Source organism: Ambystoma mexicanum, chromosome 8 (assembly GCF_040938575.1).
Source record: "Ambystoma mexicanum isolate Mex_15411 chromosome 8, UKY_AmexF1_1, whole genome shotgun sequence".
NCBI lineage: Eukaryota > Metazoa > Chordata > Amphibia > Caudata > Ambystomatidae > Ambystoma > Ambystoma mexicanum.
The window spans coordinates 890,591,701-890,607,626 of NC_090929.1; positions in this window are offsets into that span (position 1 = coordinate 890,591,701).

A 15,926-nucleotide genomic window follows, 5' to 3' on the forward strand; every position below is an offset into this window, starting at 1 on the left:
GAGCGTTAAAACCAGTTCCGTGACCTCGCATTTCGTGATACCTATGGTCCTCATTAGCCCTGAACATCCGGATCGATTACATGCGATTGAAGCTTACGTCGACAGCGGTGCCATCGGCAATTATGTGGATCATGAAATGGTTTTGAGGATGAATCTGACTCTTTGTCCAAAGGCTGTAAAGGACGTCATTACTACGGTGGATGGTACGGAGATAGCCTCTGGACCAGTAACGCATACCACCCAAGAAGTGACGCTAGTAAGTCAAGATGGACACCATGAGAAGATCGTGTTCGATGTGATCAAAGCCCCTCAGTTCCAGATTATTCTAGGAATTCCTTGGTTAGAGAAGCACAATCCTCAGATCGATTGGCTAGCAAGAACGGTTCAGTTTCCAGAATGTGTCTCTACTTGTCACCCTCGACCTGGTGTTGCACTGGCAGCAATTTCCTCGGAGGCTCCCCAGTTACCTCCTGAATACCTAGAATTCCAAGATGTTTTCCGGAAGGATCAGGCTAACTCTCTACCTCCTCATAGGTCTTATGACTGCCAGATAGACCTGATACCTGGATCTACTCCTCCTTGTAGTAGAATTTATGCCCTCACCGAGCCTGAGAATCTTCACCTCCGACAATACTTGGATCAATACCTAGCAAATGGGTTTATTCGTCCTTCCAAGTCCCCTGCTTCCTCAGCTTTGTTCTTCGTTCCAAAAAAAGAAGGGGACCTTAGAACTTGTATAGATTATCGCGCCCTGAACCAGATCACCGTTAAGAATAGATATCCGTTACCTTTGATCCCTGAACTCCTGGACCAAGTCAGAAAAGCATGCATATATACAAAGCTGGATCTTAGAGGAGCCTACCACTTGGTACGAGTAAAAGAGGGCGATGAATGGAAGACGGCCTTCCGCACCAAGTATGGGCTATTTGAATATCAGGTCATGCCCTTCGGACTTTGCAATGCCCCGGCCGCCTTTCAATATTTTATGAACGATGTCCTCAGAGAGCTCATAGATGTGTGTGTTGTTGTTTACATTGACGACATCCTCGTTTATTCTTCATCGGAAACTGAACATCGGAAACACGTGAAAATGGTCCTCGAGAGATTGCGTCAACACAAACTTTTCGCTAAGTTGGAAAAATGTGTTTTCAACGTGACTGAAGTTGAATTCTTGGGATTCATATTATCACCTAGCGGAGTGCGTATGGATTCAAAGAAGGTCGATGCAATTCTCAAATGGCCATCGCCATCCTCTGTAAAAGGTGTTCAAAGCATGTTAGGCTTCGCTAACTTTTACCGCAGGTTTATCCCCGAATTCTCTCGAATAGTCCAGCCCATCACCGCCTTGTTAAAGAAAAACAAACGTTTTGAATGGTCTACCGAGGCGGAACAAGCTTTCCAGAATTTGAAGACTAGATTTATCTCTGCACCGATCTTAAAACATCCTTGCCCAGAACTCCCCTACATCGTTGAAACTGATGCTTCGAGTCTTGCCATGGGGGCAGTTCTATCACAAAAGGATCCAGTAACCAATCAGTTGCATCCCGTGGCATTTTGGTCCCGCAAATTCTCGCCTCCTGAAATCAATTTCACTATTACTGATAAGGAACTTCTAGCTATCAAGTCCGCCTTTAAGGCTTGGCGGCATTATCTTCTGGGGGCCCGACACACCGTTACTGTGATTACAGATCACCGAAACCTGCAATATTTGAAAACCGCAAAAGCTCAATCTTCTAGGCAACTCCGTTGGGCACTATTCTTTGCCGAGTTTGACTTCATAATTACCTATCGACCTGGTACAAAAAACGGTAAAGCTGATGCCCTTTCTCGGATGGGAGTGGAAGAACATTTGATCAATCCTAAACCTGTACCTATCATTCCCGAACAAAGAATTCTAGGTGTAATCGCCACACAATCCATAGAGGAAGTTAAGGATAAAGCCAGGCTACTGGTAACTCCAGCAGACATACAGAATTGGCATCTGCAGGGAAAGGACTTTGCGGTGAAGGACAACCTATTATATTTCCAAGAACGGTTATACCTGCCCAGCACAGATTTACAGAAAAAGGTAATCTCTTGTTATCACGATTCTTTAATGGAAGGACATCCCGGTATGACCAAGACCTCGGAAAAGATCAAGCGCTACTTCTGGTGGCCGTCTTGGAAAAAAGATATCAGAGACTTTATAATGTCCTGTGGAGTATGCGCCCAAAACAAGAGTCAAAAGGAAAAACCAGCCGGCCTCTTACGCCCTATTGACATCCCGCCTCGCCCTGGCATACGCTTTCTATGGACTTCATCACCGATCTACCTCCATGCTCCGGATACAATACGATCCTAGTAATGGTGGACCTATTCTCCAAGATGGCGCATTTCATTCCACTCAAAGGCTTACCAACAGCAGCAACTCTGGCCCGAGAATTTCTCGAACACATCGTCCGACTGCACGGTTTTCCTTCAGTTCTAATTTCGGATCGAGGTAGTCAATTTATTTCTCATTTTTGGCGAAGTTGCTGTCGGTCGGCTCAAATTGATGTGAGACTTTCGACCAGCCACCACCCTCAAACCGACGGACAAACCGAGAGGACCAATCAAACTCTGGAACAGTATTTGCGCTGCATGCTACAACAAACTGAAAAAACTTGGAAAGATATCCTTTGGATAGCCGAATATGCCTACAATAACTCTGTCCACTCGGGAACTGGGAAGACCCCATTTTTTCTTTTATACGGTAGTCACCCTCAAACCTCAGAGTTGGATCCACTCCAAGATCTTGGAACACCAGCAGTAGACCACCTGCATTCTACAATCACCCAAGCCTTTAAGGAAGCCGTTTCTCACCTTCAAAGGGCTAAAGAACAATACAAGAAAGGAGCAGACCAACATCGGAAGGAAGCCCCCCAATATCAAGTAGGAGATCAAGTCTGGTTATCCACCAAATATCTACCTCTAAAAGGACCACGCACATTCAACCCAAGATACCTTGGTCCCTATTCCATCACTACCATAGGAATTCCAATAGCGGTCAAGTTGGACTTGCCCCCTCACCTGAAGATACATCCGGTCTTCCACGTCTCTCTATTAAAACCTGTGCAACCTCAAACCCGACTAACTACATCTCCAAAACCTATTCTAGTTGATGGAGAACTCGAGTTTGAAGTCAAAAGCATCCTGGATTCCAAGATCTCCAAATATAAACTATTTTACCTGATTGACTGGAAAGGCTACGGTCCCCAAGAAAGATCCTGGGAACCTGCAGAATATGTCCACGCGCCTCGTCTAATCAAAAGATTTCATCGAACATTTCCTAACAAGCCCAAACCCCCGGAGAAGCCCGGTTTGGGAGGGGCCTTGAGGGGGGGTGCTGTCATGATCTCTGCTTCCAAAAGATCAGGACTTGCCCGACTCCCTTGGAAGCAGACCCATAACCCCGGTTCCGAGTGCCAGCCAGTCCCAATTGGGACCTTTTGGACCCTGTCCTGGCGCCAGTGGCACCAGGCTCATAAAGATGCCCAGTCCCAGCGCTTGAAGCGCCGGGCTCATAATGCTTGGGTGGACTTACCTGCAGCAGAGCATGCTGCTTACTTACCTGCCAGTTGAACCCCTGATCCTCTTCTGTTTGGGACTACTTTTCCTGTTGGGTGGGGCAGGAGCCACTCCCTAGGTTCAGAACACTGGAACTCTTCTGGAAAGCAGGAACTCTTTTCTTACCTAGGCGTGGCTGTGGAAGGAGACACCTAAGCACTACAGGAGGCTATTTAAACCACACCCGATGGATGAATCTTGCTTTGCGTTATTCTGCATTCTCTGCAGCAGAACGCTCATCGTGTCTTCTGCTTCTGATCCTGGGCCTAAGAGAACAACGGCTTACCATCCTGGAATCCAGTCTTCAGCAGCACCTGTAAAGACAAAGAAAGAACAGGTTAGCACTACGGTCTTCAGTGGCAGCGCATCTCTTACCTGGTCCATCGGCTGTCACCAACGCCTCGCGCTGCATTCCGGCATCTGAAAGACAAAAGCTTACCAGCTCTTCGCACGCTCCGGAGGCCTTCGGCGCTGCATCCCGCATCTGAAAGACAAAAGAAGGTGCGTTTAAAGACATTGGGCAACTTTATTACTCACGTGCCATTACTCCTTCCCACGCCGAATCCAGTGGGTATTCCAGCACCCTTCAGCTTCTCTAAAGCTCCGAACTTGTACCTGCAAGATAAAAGGGACAGTTAGTGCGCATCGTGAAGCAGGCTACAAGCGCTTACTTACGTGCTTCCAGGCGCTTCTATTCCTCACGCGGGTTCGATCCTCAACTCTCATCAGCCCGCCATCCGCCATCGCCGGAACCCTGCAAAACAAGAGATATCATTACAAAAGACTTTTAAGACATTTGAAGTGCCCAGAACTTACCGTTCGTGCAGTTAACGACGGACAGCAGTCCTCTGAGGTCAAGAGGCCTGCACCCTTATCCAGTGAAGAAACTGGTTACGGCACCCTGCCCCGAGGCAGATGGAGAGCTTGGCGTTCACTTACCTAAGGTGAGGGCGTTAACCTTTGGGGTTCTACAGGAGAAGAGAAAGGGAAGAGGAGAGAGGCACCCAATAACCCCAGTTCATTAATCCCATATTTTCTATCTGCAGACATCTTACTCTTCGAGTCAGACATACAGTGCACAGAGGTCCAGCCCAAAGAGCCAACACCTTTGAAGATACATCATTCACCCAGTCAAGACCGGCGCCTCTGCGGGAATCAGGTGAGCGTTACAGATACTCACAATTGTTTTTTGTATCTCTCCACACCCCCGCTCGATGCTGGTGGTAGGCAATGTGCATTTTCTTTTTACTCCTAAGACTTCCCACAGCTTAGTCGCTACGTCACTCATAAAATGACAGCCTCTGTCAGACTTAGCCCTTTGAGGAAGGGTGAAGTGAGAAAAGATGTGGTTGATCATCAAAATGGCAGCTGTCTCTGCCTTACAATTTAGGGCTGGAAGGCACTCAATCCACTTTGTGAAGAGCATTCCACCGACAGCATACAGTTATTTCCTCTGGAAGAACGAGTGACTGGTCCGATGCGATCTACTTGGAAATCTGACCATGGCAACATCATTCCTCTTTTCTGTTGAGGAGCTGTGTGTGTGGGAGAACTCTGTTGGAACTCAGCACACACAAGATATCCCTTTAAATACGTATTAAGATCCTGGCCCATGTGTGACCAGTAAGTGACCTCTCGCAGTACCTCTACAGTCTTTCGAAATCTCCTATGACCGACAGTAGCGTCATGGGCATGGTTTGACATCGGAATGTGGTAGGTACCATCCACTGGTCAAACCCAGATTGCGGATTTCTCACCAACAGTTCATCTTGAACATCTTCTCAAATTTCACCAGACCACAGAGGCCTTCCTTTCCTTGATTATCTGATTCTGTCTGCTAGTAATCCAAAAATGTGTCCAAAAGGAAAGCTATATATTCAATTCTCCTTTCTGTTATCTATTTTTCATTCTCTCCTTCTGTCAGCCAGTCAACGAGTAAGTGAGTGAGCACCCAGAATCTATGGGTTTAAACTTGTATAGATCAGGAACCACTGCCTTTAGAGGTATGCATAATTTCTCTAAGCTAATTGGTTAGTGTATGTGATTGGACAGTGTTCCAAAAATGACATCACACTCAACCACCTCCTGCTTACTCATTGGGCATATTAATAAAGATGGTAGTCTGATGGGTGGGACTTTTAAATCAAGTTTCCTTGCCATTTCATGTGATGTCATTTTAGAGATTTAAACATTAAAAAATAGCAACTTTCTAGAATATCATATTCCTCACATGTGATCATATTACTAATTGATTAATCAGATTCCTCTCACTCAGACAAATCAAATAATACAATTTTCATCTTGGCATGACATGGGATGTGTGTGCTAGAGATTCTTGTCTTTTGCGCTCTGATATTTTTACACAAAAATGTAATTTCCAGCTCAGAATAATGGGCTCACTGGCATGAACGCTGGGATATATAAATAACTGGTGTATGCTGTTACTGCACATAAATATCCAGATTTGCCTAATTTACATAATGAAACTAATATAACAAATCGTTTTACATTAAGCTAATCCCTGAACATTTTGTGTAAGTCGCTAGCGCCTTCCCTTCAAAAGCTATAAGCAATAATGCTATTGCAAATATAAAATTCACATAGGTGTTGTTTTTTATTACATATAATGGGATGAATCACAATCATCTGAACTGGCATACCATCCCCTGATGAGCACAGAACATCTGGAATCATTTAATGTTAGTTCCTTTGCATCTGAGAGGTGGTCCATTTATGACGCCTGGAAATGCTGGGCGTCTTGCTGAAGGTCCTTTGAAGTTAGGCTTTTGGCAAGGGCCATTTATGACCATTTATGACCCCTCTGAGGGATTCCAGCATCTTTCTGTCCTTGTGCTAGACATCAATTCTCCAAAGCTGTGAAGCACATCTTCATATGAAGGCCTAGCTGATGGTGAAATGTGTTTACTTGGAGAGAAGACCCTGCTCAATAATTAATTTATTGTATTTATAAAGCATATATCTAGGCACTGTGGAAGCTGGAAGCTGTAAAGGGGAAGCATTTGCTTTTGTTACCCAGACCTGTTTCTGTGGACAAGGCAGCAATCATCATCATAAAATGTATGGCCTAGCGACAAAACCAGTGTTCATACTTTTTTCATGGGAAAGTAAGCCGTCCCTCTCTCCTGTTGTTGCAGCTTTGGGAAGGAATGCCATGTGGCTGTCCAGGCCATGCTGCTGGGTTTATTCACAAATGCAACTTGTACAGTTATTTTCTTTGCCCCCTAACATTTACATTCCCTCAAAACAGGGCAATGTTAAACTTATATTTTTGCGTGTCTGTAGGTTTTATAATGTTGATTCTGTGATGAGTCAGGAATGAAACTCAGACACATATTAGATATGGTTTTGGCTAAAGACTTGTATTGATAAATAAAAAGGTGTTGGGAAAATACCTTTCTGTCCCTGCCCTAGAGGTGCTTCCATAACTATATTAAAAACTAAGGATCTGTCCATGTCAGAATGTCCAAAAACAAACCATCCTGTGTCAAAAGTACTATTCTGACCCTCACATTCTAAAGAAATAAATCTTTAGGTGAAAAGGATAATGACTTTTTCCTTTAATGTTTCAAGAATGTTCAAATGGGAAAAGGAATAAACAACTCCAACAAAAAGTCTCTTCAAGGATATGGCTCCTTAGTCCAGAGGATGTCTCACTTCCCCTGGATCCTTATCCCTGCTTTCTTACTAACAACAGTTCTTGTCTTTTCTTTGGATTAACACCAAAATTATACTCAACTATCTTTGGCCTTTGTGATGGACATTTAAAATAAATGTTCAAAAATGGAAAACACAATAAATAACTTTCAACAAAAATCTTTAATGGATTTTGCTCCTTAATCCAGAGGTTCTCCCTTCCTCTGGATTCTTCTTCACAGATCCTTGAAAATAAAAAGTCTGATCTTTCCTTTTGATCAATACCGAAAATGGGCACAATTATCTTTAGCCTTTGGGTTGTTAGGAAACCTGGTATAGTCTCCTGCCAGCCTTTCTCTGTTCACCCACATTCACACACCTGTGATTTGCCTGGTATACTCTTCTGCCAGGGCTTCTTGTATTCACATACTTGTAATTTCCTGGTATACTCTCCTGCCAGGGTGTCCTACATTGACACAATTGTAATTGCCTGGTGTACTCGCCTGCCAGTACTTCTTGTATTCACACTCTTGTAGTTGCCTGTTTGTGCAGCTCCACTTTTGATAATTCACCATATTAGCCCTTTTAGCTAATTCCTTTTGTCCATAGTATATTGCCTTGTTAGTATTTAACTCACACTTCCAATGTTGGTATTTCACCACCTTAGCGTCATTGGCTAATTCAGATTGCGCCTCATTATAGGTTTGCCGGTCCGGTAACAACGGTACTGGTAAGCTTGCTGGTACTGTTGTTACTGGACCGGCAAACTACGAGTTCTGCTCGCAGGTGCCTTCCCGCCCGCCAGGTCTGACCTGGCAGGCGTACCGGCACCCATGAGCAGAGCATGTCGGAAGCACCCGCACCATTCTGAATGATGCTAGTGCATCCGACCTCCCCATTGCCATTGAGCCCTATGGGCTCAAATGGGAATGGGCAGCATTTAATTCCAGCGCCCGCAAATGGGGAATTACCGGGTCTGGCAGGGCTGTAATGGCCCGGTAATTGCCCATTTTCGGGCACCGGAAAAAAAATGATACCGGCGGCAGCCGTGCTGGTTTTACCGGCACTGCTACCGCCGGTCTCATAATGAGGCCCATTGTCTGTTAAATACTAACTTGTTAATGTTTCCTATTTTTTTTTACGTAGGAACAGATTTCAATAGTGTTTTGCTCACACTTCCAATCTTGGTAATACACCACCTTAGCAATATTGACTAAGTCACATTCTCTTATAAATACTAACTTGTTACTTTTTCTTATTCTCCTTAAATAGGTACAAACCTCAAAGATTCCCTTCTGCAGACATTTTTTTTTACTTTTTACTTTCTTGCTTTCAGTATTAACAAACAGCTTCCTTTCTTAATCTGTTTTGGGCTGTTCAACTTTGAACATGCATTGTGCTCGCCAATATATTCCCTTCGTTCCAGCGTGGGCTCACCGGCCCTTTGTGGCATTTCCCAGTTTGCTCGTAGCCTGCCAATGACAGCCTCCAGATGCTTACTTCCTCAAGCTGCTCAACTTTGAGCTTCCCTGCTTCCTGTGGTTTTGGTTGGGCTTCTCTTCTTCTCATGGGTCTCCGGTGTGATGACTCCAACGGAGTCATCACTGATTCCCCAGCTGTAACCTCCTCCCATCTGGCTGCTGCTAAATGGTCCTGACCTTTGTGGCGGCTTTATGAGGGAGGATCACATGGAAGGAGATAGCATCCTCTGGGGCGATGTGCTGGCTTTATTGGATGAGACATGGTATCCCCCAATTGCCTGTGAGGATGAACCCTTTATTCCCAATACCCTCATGGCCTATTGCCATACATCTACACCCCCCTCTTAGGGAAACTAGAGAAACCCTTTTCTAAAACTCTGTAAATCAAGCATCCCTGATCTAAAATGTGGAAGATCCAAGACCACCTTTTAGAATTATTCACCATATAGAACTGATTTATCGTTTAGAACTGTTGAAAGTGATTTTCCAAGTAATCTACATCCCTTGACAACAATGGGCTCCTTTTCCCACAATCAACCAAATACAGGCACAAGGATGTGGGAAGGAGCAATGCAGAACGAAGGGAGACCCAAGCTCAATGAGCATTCTAGTTGTTTTCAAATTACACCTATACACAGGAGGTTAAAAGACTGCAAACCAAGTCACAGAGGCTGCTGCAGCTTGGAAGAAGATGTGTCATTCATCTACAAAGCTTGTGAAGCCTAGAAGCATGAACCAGTATAGTGGAGCAGAGCGGCTCACCAGCAGGAGAGAAGAGAAACGCTGCGAGATCAAGCCATGCAGCAGACACGCCAGGAGGCAGTGAAAACTCCTGAGCATGCAGCAATCACAGAAAGCCGAATGTTACCTACCAGGACCTGGATTGAGACAGGCGTGCTGAGGCGATGCTGAGGGAGACACCGGAGCACAGCGAGAGCAGTCCAGAGAGGAAAGCAAGTGGTGCACATTTGCCGCTTAAGCACGAACGGGAATGCCATCAAGAGCCAGTGAGTCAACCCAAACACAGTGGGGGCCCGAGGCGTTTCAGCGACCGCGACAAACACAAACTATAATCATTAAAGCCACAGAAGAAGGGAAAGTAAAAAGATTGAATGAGGTACAAGAAAGTATATTGTGAATAAGGTCCCTAACAAGATATTATTGTATGGAATACAAATATGTGTGGAATCCAAGTTGAAATATGTATCAAGGAGATATACTATACCAAAGTGGGTATGCATAACTGTGGATGTAAAAGTGGAACAATGTGTAATTTTATGAGGTCCTGGCAGGAGAGTAAACCAGGCAATTACAATTGTGTATGAATACAAGAATCCCTTGCAGGAGAGTATACTAGGCAATGTTAAGTGTGAATACAAGCAGTCCTGGCAGGAGAGTATACCAGGCAAACACAAGTGATTGGGAAATTCTGGCAGGGGAGTATACCAGGCAGGTGTAAGTCTACAAGAAGTGATAAGAAAAAATATAGAACTGGGTTTACCAGATAAAAGGAACTTTTTGAAAGAAGTGGAACTACAAAACTAAGCAGCTTTGTAAATAACAGTACTGTTGTGGGCCAAGAAAGACACAAAGAACTGTTAGACAAAGAATCATTTGTATTCAGAATTCCAGGAGAAGTGAGCCACCCCCTGGAGCTAAACCTTTTCACCCTTGGAAAACCTTTGTGTTGTAGCTGTTTATTCTTCCTTTATGAACTCTTTTGCAATCACCTAAGGTTAAAGACATTTCACTTTTCACCTTATAGTTTAGTTTATAGTGTGAGGGTCAGAATAGAACCTTTGGACGGTTTTGATTTTGAGATCCCGACACAGACAGAGCCTTAGTTTTTGGTTTTAGATAGGGAAATTCCTCTTAGAGCAGGGTCAGAGAGGCCTTTCCCCAACCCTTTTGTTTTCAATAAAAGTCTTTAAAAGAAAACATGACTAACTTGTGTCCCAGTTTCGTTCCTGACTCCTCATACTGCTAAGTGTCTTGCTGCTTCTTTCTACCGGAATACGCCCAGTAGCCCAGCACTTGCTTCTGGCGTTCATTCATGGAATCTTCTTGACGCAGCCTTCCTCTGGTCAATATCTGAGCTGGTTGACTCCAACATCCTTCTGATCGGTAACACGAAGGGCAGCAGCCCGCTCCCACCAGCAGTCTGCCATTTTTTCAGGCAATCTTGTTTTAAACATCCCGGGAACAGGTGCACGTACCCAACAATTAGAGCATTGTCTGTGTTTAGGGATTCTCCTGCTCTGTACTCCTCCATTCCGGTCAAGTGGCACAGTGAGGAGAGCGCTTGCTTTGACATCTGTGCAGAGCCTGCTAACGCAGGTTCGGCAAGGCCAAACTCAGCCTTTCATCCTTCCGAGGTCGATAAATGAGTACCACACACGTGGGTAATAATAAGCAGCACTCAGATACCTGAGGGTTCGTAGCGCTATATAAATGCGAAATTATTATTATTATTATTATTATTATGATTATTCCTCAACGCTGCGTTCTTGGAAAAATGGTTATTTTTAACTAACTTGCACGAAAACATTGGAAGAATGGTTTTATCATGTTCTGAGGGCAAATCAGTGTTTGAAAGTTGATCTGCAGATTGGTTTGAGAGAAATTCAGCACTCTCCTTTGAAGGAGCAGGGAAAGAATCACAATAGGCCATTAAGTTGTTTTGTATGGGAGATTGATCCTGCAAGTTACTCTCTGGCTGGCCTCTCTTGGCCCTCTGCCTGCTCCCACATGTGAGAGCAAAAACTTCGGCGTCACCTTCGACTCCATACTCTCCTTCTCTCCTCACATCTCTGACATCTCTAAGAAGTCAGAGGTATTCTTCCTTTCCTCTCCTTCCCCCTCATTACGAGTTTGGAGGTAGCCATGGTGCTATTAGCGCCATGGCTGCCTCCAAAATCATGTCCGGGTCCGGGTTTCTTGAATGAGGAATTACCGGGTCATTCCAAACTTGGAGGACCCTGTAATTCCTCATTCAAAAAACCCATCGCCATTCCCATTTGAGCCCCCATAGGGCTCAATGGGAATGGGGATGGAGCTAATAAGGGGCCCGTTAATAACGGGCCCTTTATTAGCTGCCTGGTCCCCTTGCGGGACCCGCAAAGGACGTCTGGTCTGACCAGATGTTCTGAGCGGGTCCCGCAAGGGAACCTCGTATTAGGGCAGAATGGTTTTACCGGCACCCGCACCATTAGCGGTGCCGGTAAACCCATTCCGCTCACCTTGTAATGAGGCCCACTGTCTCCAGAGCTCTGGTCCTCTCTAGGCTGGACTACTGCACCAGCCTCTTTCTAAATCTGCCTACCTCTACTCTCTGCCCTCTGCAACTCATCCAAAACAGGACTGCAAGGCTTGTCCTTGGCCCAAGCACAGGGATCATATCTCTCTAGGACTGAAATCTCTGCCGTGGCTCCCAGTGGCAGCGAGGATTAAGTTAAAAACCCTCTGCATTGTCCACAAGGCCTTCTAGGGACTGGGGCCTCAATACCTTCAACTCTATCTTCCTAAATATCTTCCTTCTCGAGCTCTTCACTCATCCTCCTCCAACTCCCTCAGCGTCAGTCGCTTCTCCAAGCAACGAGTTGGTGGCAGATCTCTTTCTTCTGCTGGGGTCTCCCTCTCAAACAGCCTCCCTGCCTCTCGGAAACTTGAGGAGAACAATCTCCATTTCTGGAAGCACCTCAAGACCTTCCTTTTTGCTTCTGCTTTCTCTCCTCCTCTCCCTTGATGATCTCCTGGCTGAAACTGCACTGGTTACCTGGCTACCCTACGATCTAGGGCCCACGTCTCCTCCACACCAGTTGCACACCTGCACTGCCCCCTGGCAACCCTTACACTTGAGGACTGTTTCTGTATCCATACAGCCCCATACCAGCACTTGACACTTGATGTCTGCACTTACCCTTGCACTTGCCACCAGCAGGCCACACTTTTTATTTATTTATTATTATTTTGTTTTAAATTATTTATTGTCTTTATTTATATTACTCTTATCCTATGCACTGCACTTCCCCCTTCCCCCCTTCCCTTCGCACCTTTCTCCTCCCCCCTTCCCTGCACTTGGGCGATCTCAATGTCACCTGGCCTATTAAGATCGATGTCTCTGTCTTCCCTCTGTTCCCCCTCCCTTGCCTTGTCATGCCTTGAAACACTTGTGTATAGGCGCGTTATGAATGCCATATCATATAATATCAAGGGGAAACAGGGATACCATGTCTCATCCGTGGATACCTCCACTCCCTCCCAGAGGTTGTCTCCTCCCATGTGATCCTTCCTCATATAGCCACCCCAGGGTCAGGATCAGGTAGCGGCTGTCGTCCCCTGGTGCCATGGGAGAAGGTCACCCCTGGGGAAAACAGTGAATACTCCATCAGATTCATGACATACCCTGCCCCTTAAGATTGGGCTTCCTGCATAAGGGCTACTAGCTGGGTGTCCATTATGGGTTCTCACTACACAAGAAGTTTCCTTTTTAACTTGGGTTATGTGTTGGGTCAGGAATGCAACACTGACACAAAGGTACAGTTTCCTTATAGTTTGCCATTTATTCAAAGTAAAAAGGGATTTGGATAAACACCTAACTTTCCGTAACCTAATAGAGAGATCCCTACCTGGCAAATTAAAACTAAGGAAACTTGACCTAATGTCCAAAATATCCCTGATGCTCACACTAAAACATAGAGCAAAATTATAAAACGAAAATATGGCTAGCGTTTATTTCAACAAAACAGTCTTGTAATTCAAACTCAAATGTTCTTGAGAGCACTCCTTGCGACCCGGGTTGCATTCCCTTTCCCTGGATCAATTCAGGAATGCTCATAACATGGTTCTGTTTCAACAAAGTTCAACTCAAAGAAATAGCACAGTCTTTTTCCACTACAGAGTCTTTCTTGGAGGAAAAATAAATGTCTTTTCACCACAGCTCGATGTTAATTCAAACAACTCAATGTCTTCCACAATATCCCTCTTGCAAGGATGATTGACTTACTCTTCAGAACAGAGGTTTCAAAAACCAAATAGAAGTTCTTTTATCATAGAACACTTTCTTCAAAAGACAGTTCTTCTTGCCCCAAAACTGTTTTGTCAGGATAACAACTTGCCTCATTGATGCCACTGCTTGTCACCAAATGATAAAGCACACAAGTTAGTTTCATTCAACAAACGTTATTTCCACAAATCCTTCTGCTACACAGATATCAAATCACTATCTTCTTTCTAGGTCCACTCACCTGCTAGGACTAACCACTCTAGGCCCTTTCCCCTGTATACTCGCCTGTCTGGAAAATAACTCCTACCATTCACTTCATACTTGGTGGTTTACCTTCAGTATTCTCTGCACCAGTATTTCAGTGTGGTTTCACAACGTATTGGCTGTTGGCAGTGTGAAATATAATATATCTCTTATTAGGGGTTTTATGCTTTGGTTGCTTTGTCAAGGATTTCTCACAATTCCATGTTTGATTGGAAAACTGGTTATGAGCTTTTCCCAGGGGTTGTCTTGATCTGGTCTGTCTATAGCCCCTTGGCTGGAAGTAATACTGGTTAGAGGCTTTGGACACTGTTAATTCGCCCACAGTCTTTTGACATCCTCTTGGCTGTAGGTAATACTGGTTGTACACTTTCCCCTCTTGGTGTTTGCCAAAAGTTCTCGGATAGCCTCTTTGCTGTATGTAGTACTGGTGGTACTCTTGCCCCTCTTGTGTTTGACAAAGGTTCTTAGACAGCCTGTTGGCTGTGGGTTGTACTGGTGGTACTCTTGCCCCTCTTGGCATTTGCCAAAAGTTCTTAGACAACCTCTTGGCTGTGGGTAGTACTGTTGGTACTCTTTCTCCTCTTGGCGTTCCTTATGAGGGAACTCTCTTCTTGACCACTCATCTTCATTTGTTTTAATTATTTGCTATTCTTTAAATACATTCTGCTTAGATTTATAACTTGTTTGATATTCAAAATTATTAGTGCCAGCATTTGTTTATGAAGAGCCCTGGGGTTAGCATTGCTTCTCTGCCAACTCACTGGTTCCTCGCAGCAAGTCCTTCTGTCAGGCTCTGCGGCGGAGATTTTGCAGTCAGCCATTCCTGCTTCGGCGACCTTCGGGTGAGTTGCGTGTTGGTCTCTGGGAGTACCAACATCTCTGTGGATCTTCTGCGTTTCCCCGTTCAGCTTCATGCTGCGTCAGTAGCGTTTCTTCTTTACAGCTGGGCTTCTTCTTAGTGCGCTATCTTCCACTGCGTGACCTCTGCAGTTCCTCTGGTTTTCATCCGTCGCGATGACCTCTCCTGTCAAGCTTCTCTCAGTGGCTGCTCCAGCACCTTGGACGACTTGTGCTCTATAAGAAAGGCATGGTATCAACACTAAGACAGACACAAGTGACCACAGTTCAAGGGTGTATATTGTACTCCAAAAAGGTTTTGAAAAATACATATCTAATCATAAATCTACTGATGAGAGCAAGCTATGACCATCAAATAATAAAAACGAAGTCCTAGTGGTGTCTTGTCAAAGTAGAAGAGCATATACTAATACACCTATTGCCAATCCTTACCTCTAAATACAAACAGTGTCGGAAACAGTGTTACGAAAAGAAAGAAATGTTCACAAAATGATATGTCAGGATGTTCAGGCCGTTGTCCTGCCTTGCCCACGTTTTCAGCACAGGGCAAGGCGGCACACTCAAGCTTAGCACATGCTTTGCCTTCTCCAGAACGAGGATGCAGTTCAGAACAAATACCAGGGTCTTCTGCAACAAAGTCTCTTTACCCTTGAAAGTCTCTTATTCATAGAATGCCCTGGAGTGCAACATAATATTTGCTTCCCTTTCAGGTTTACACAATTGAAACAGTATATCCTTCCCCAACCTTCTTACTTCCAGATTCACTTGGCTTCACTGTTGGAGACGGTCAAAATGAAATGGCTTTGTTTTAATCCCATACATGACCACTCCGACACTGCTGCATTCTGGCACTTGTATTTCTTGAGATCAATTCCTTTTACTTTACATTCAATTCTGTTTCAAACAGGCCTTCTTGGGGATTCTTTTCATTCTACCTCCACTTAATGATTTCCCTGTTTTGGCTTTTAGTTGTGTTTGCTTTTCAATGTTCACATCACTTCCCTTCATTTCACTTCAGGGACTTCGCTTTCATTTTACAGAGACTTCCGATATTGTGTTCACTCTCACGGGGTCACTCT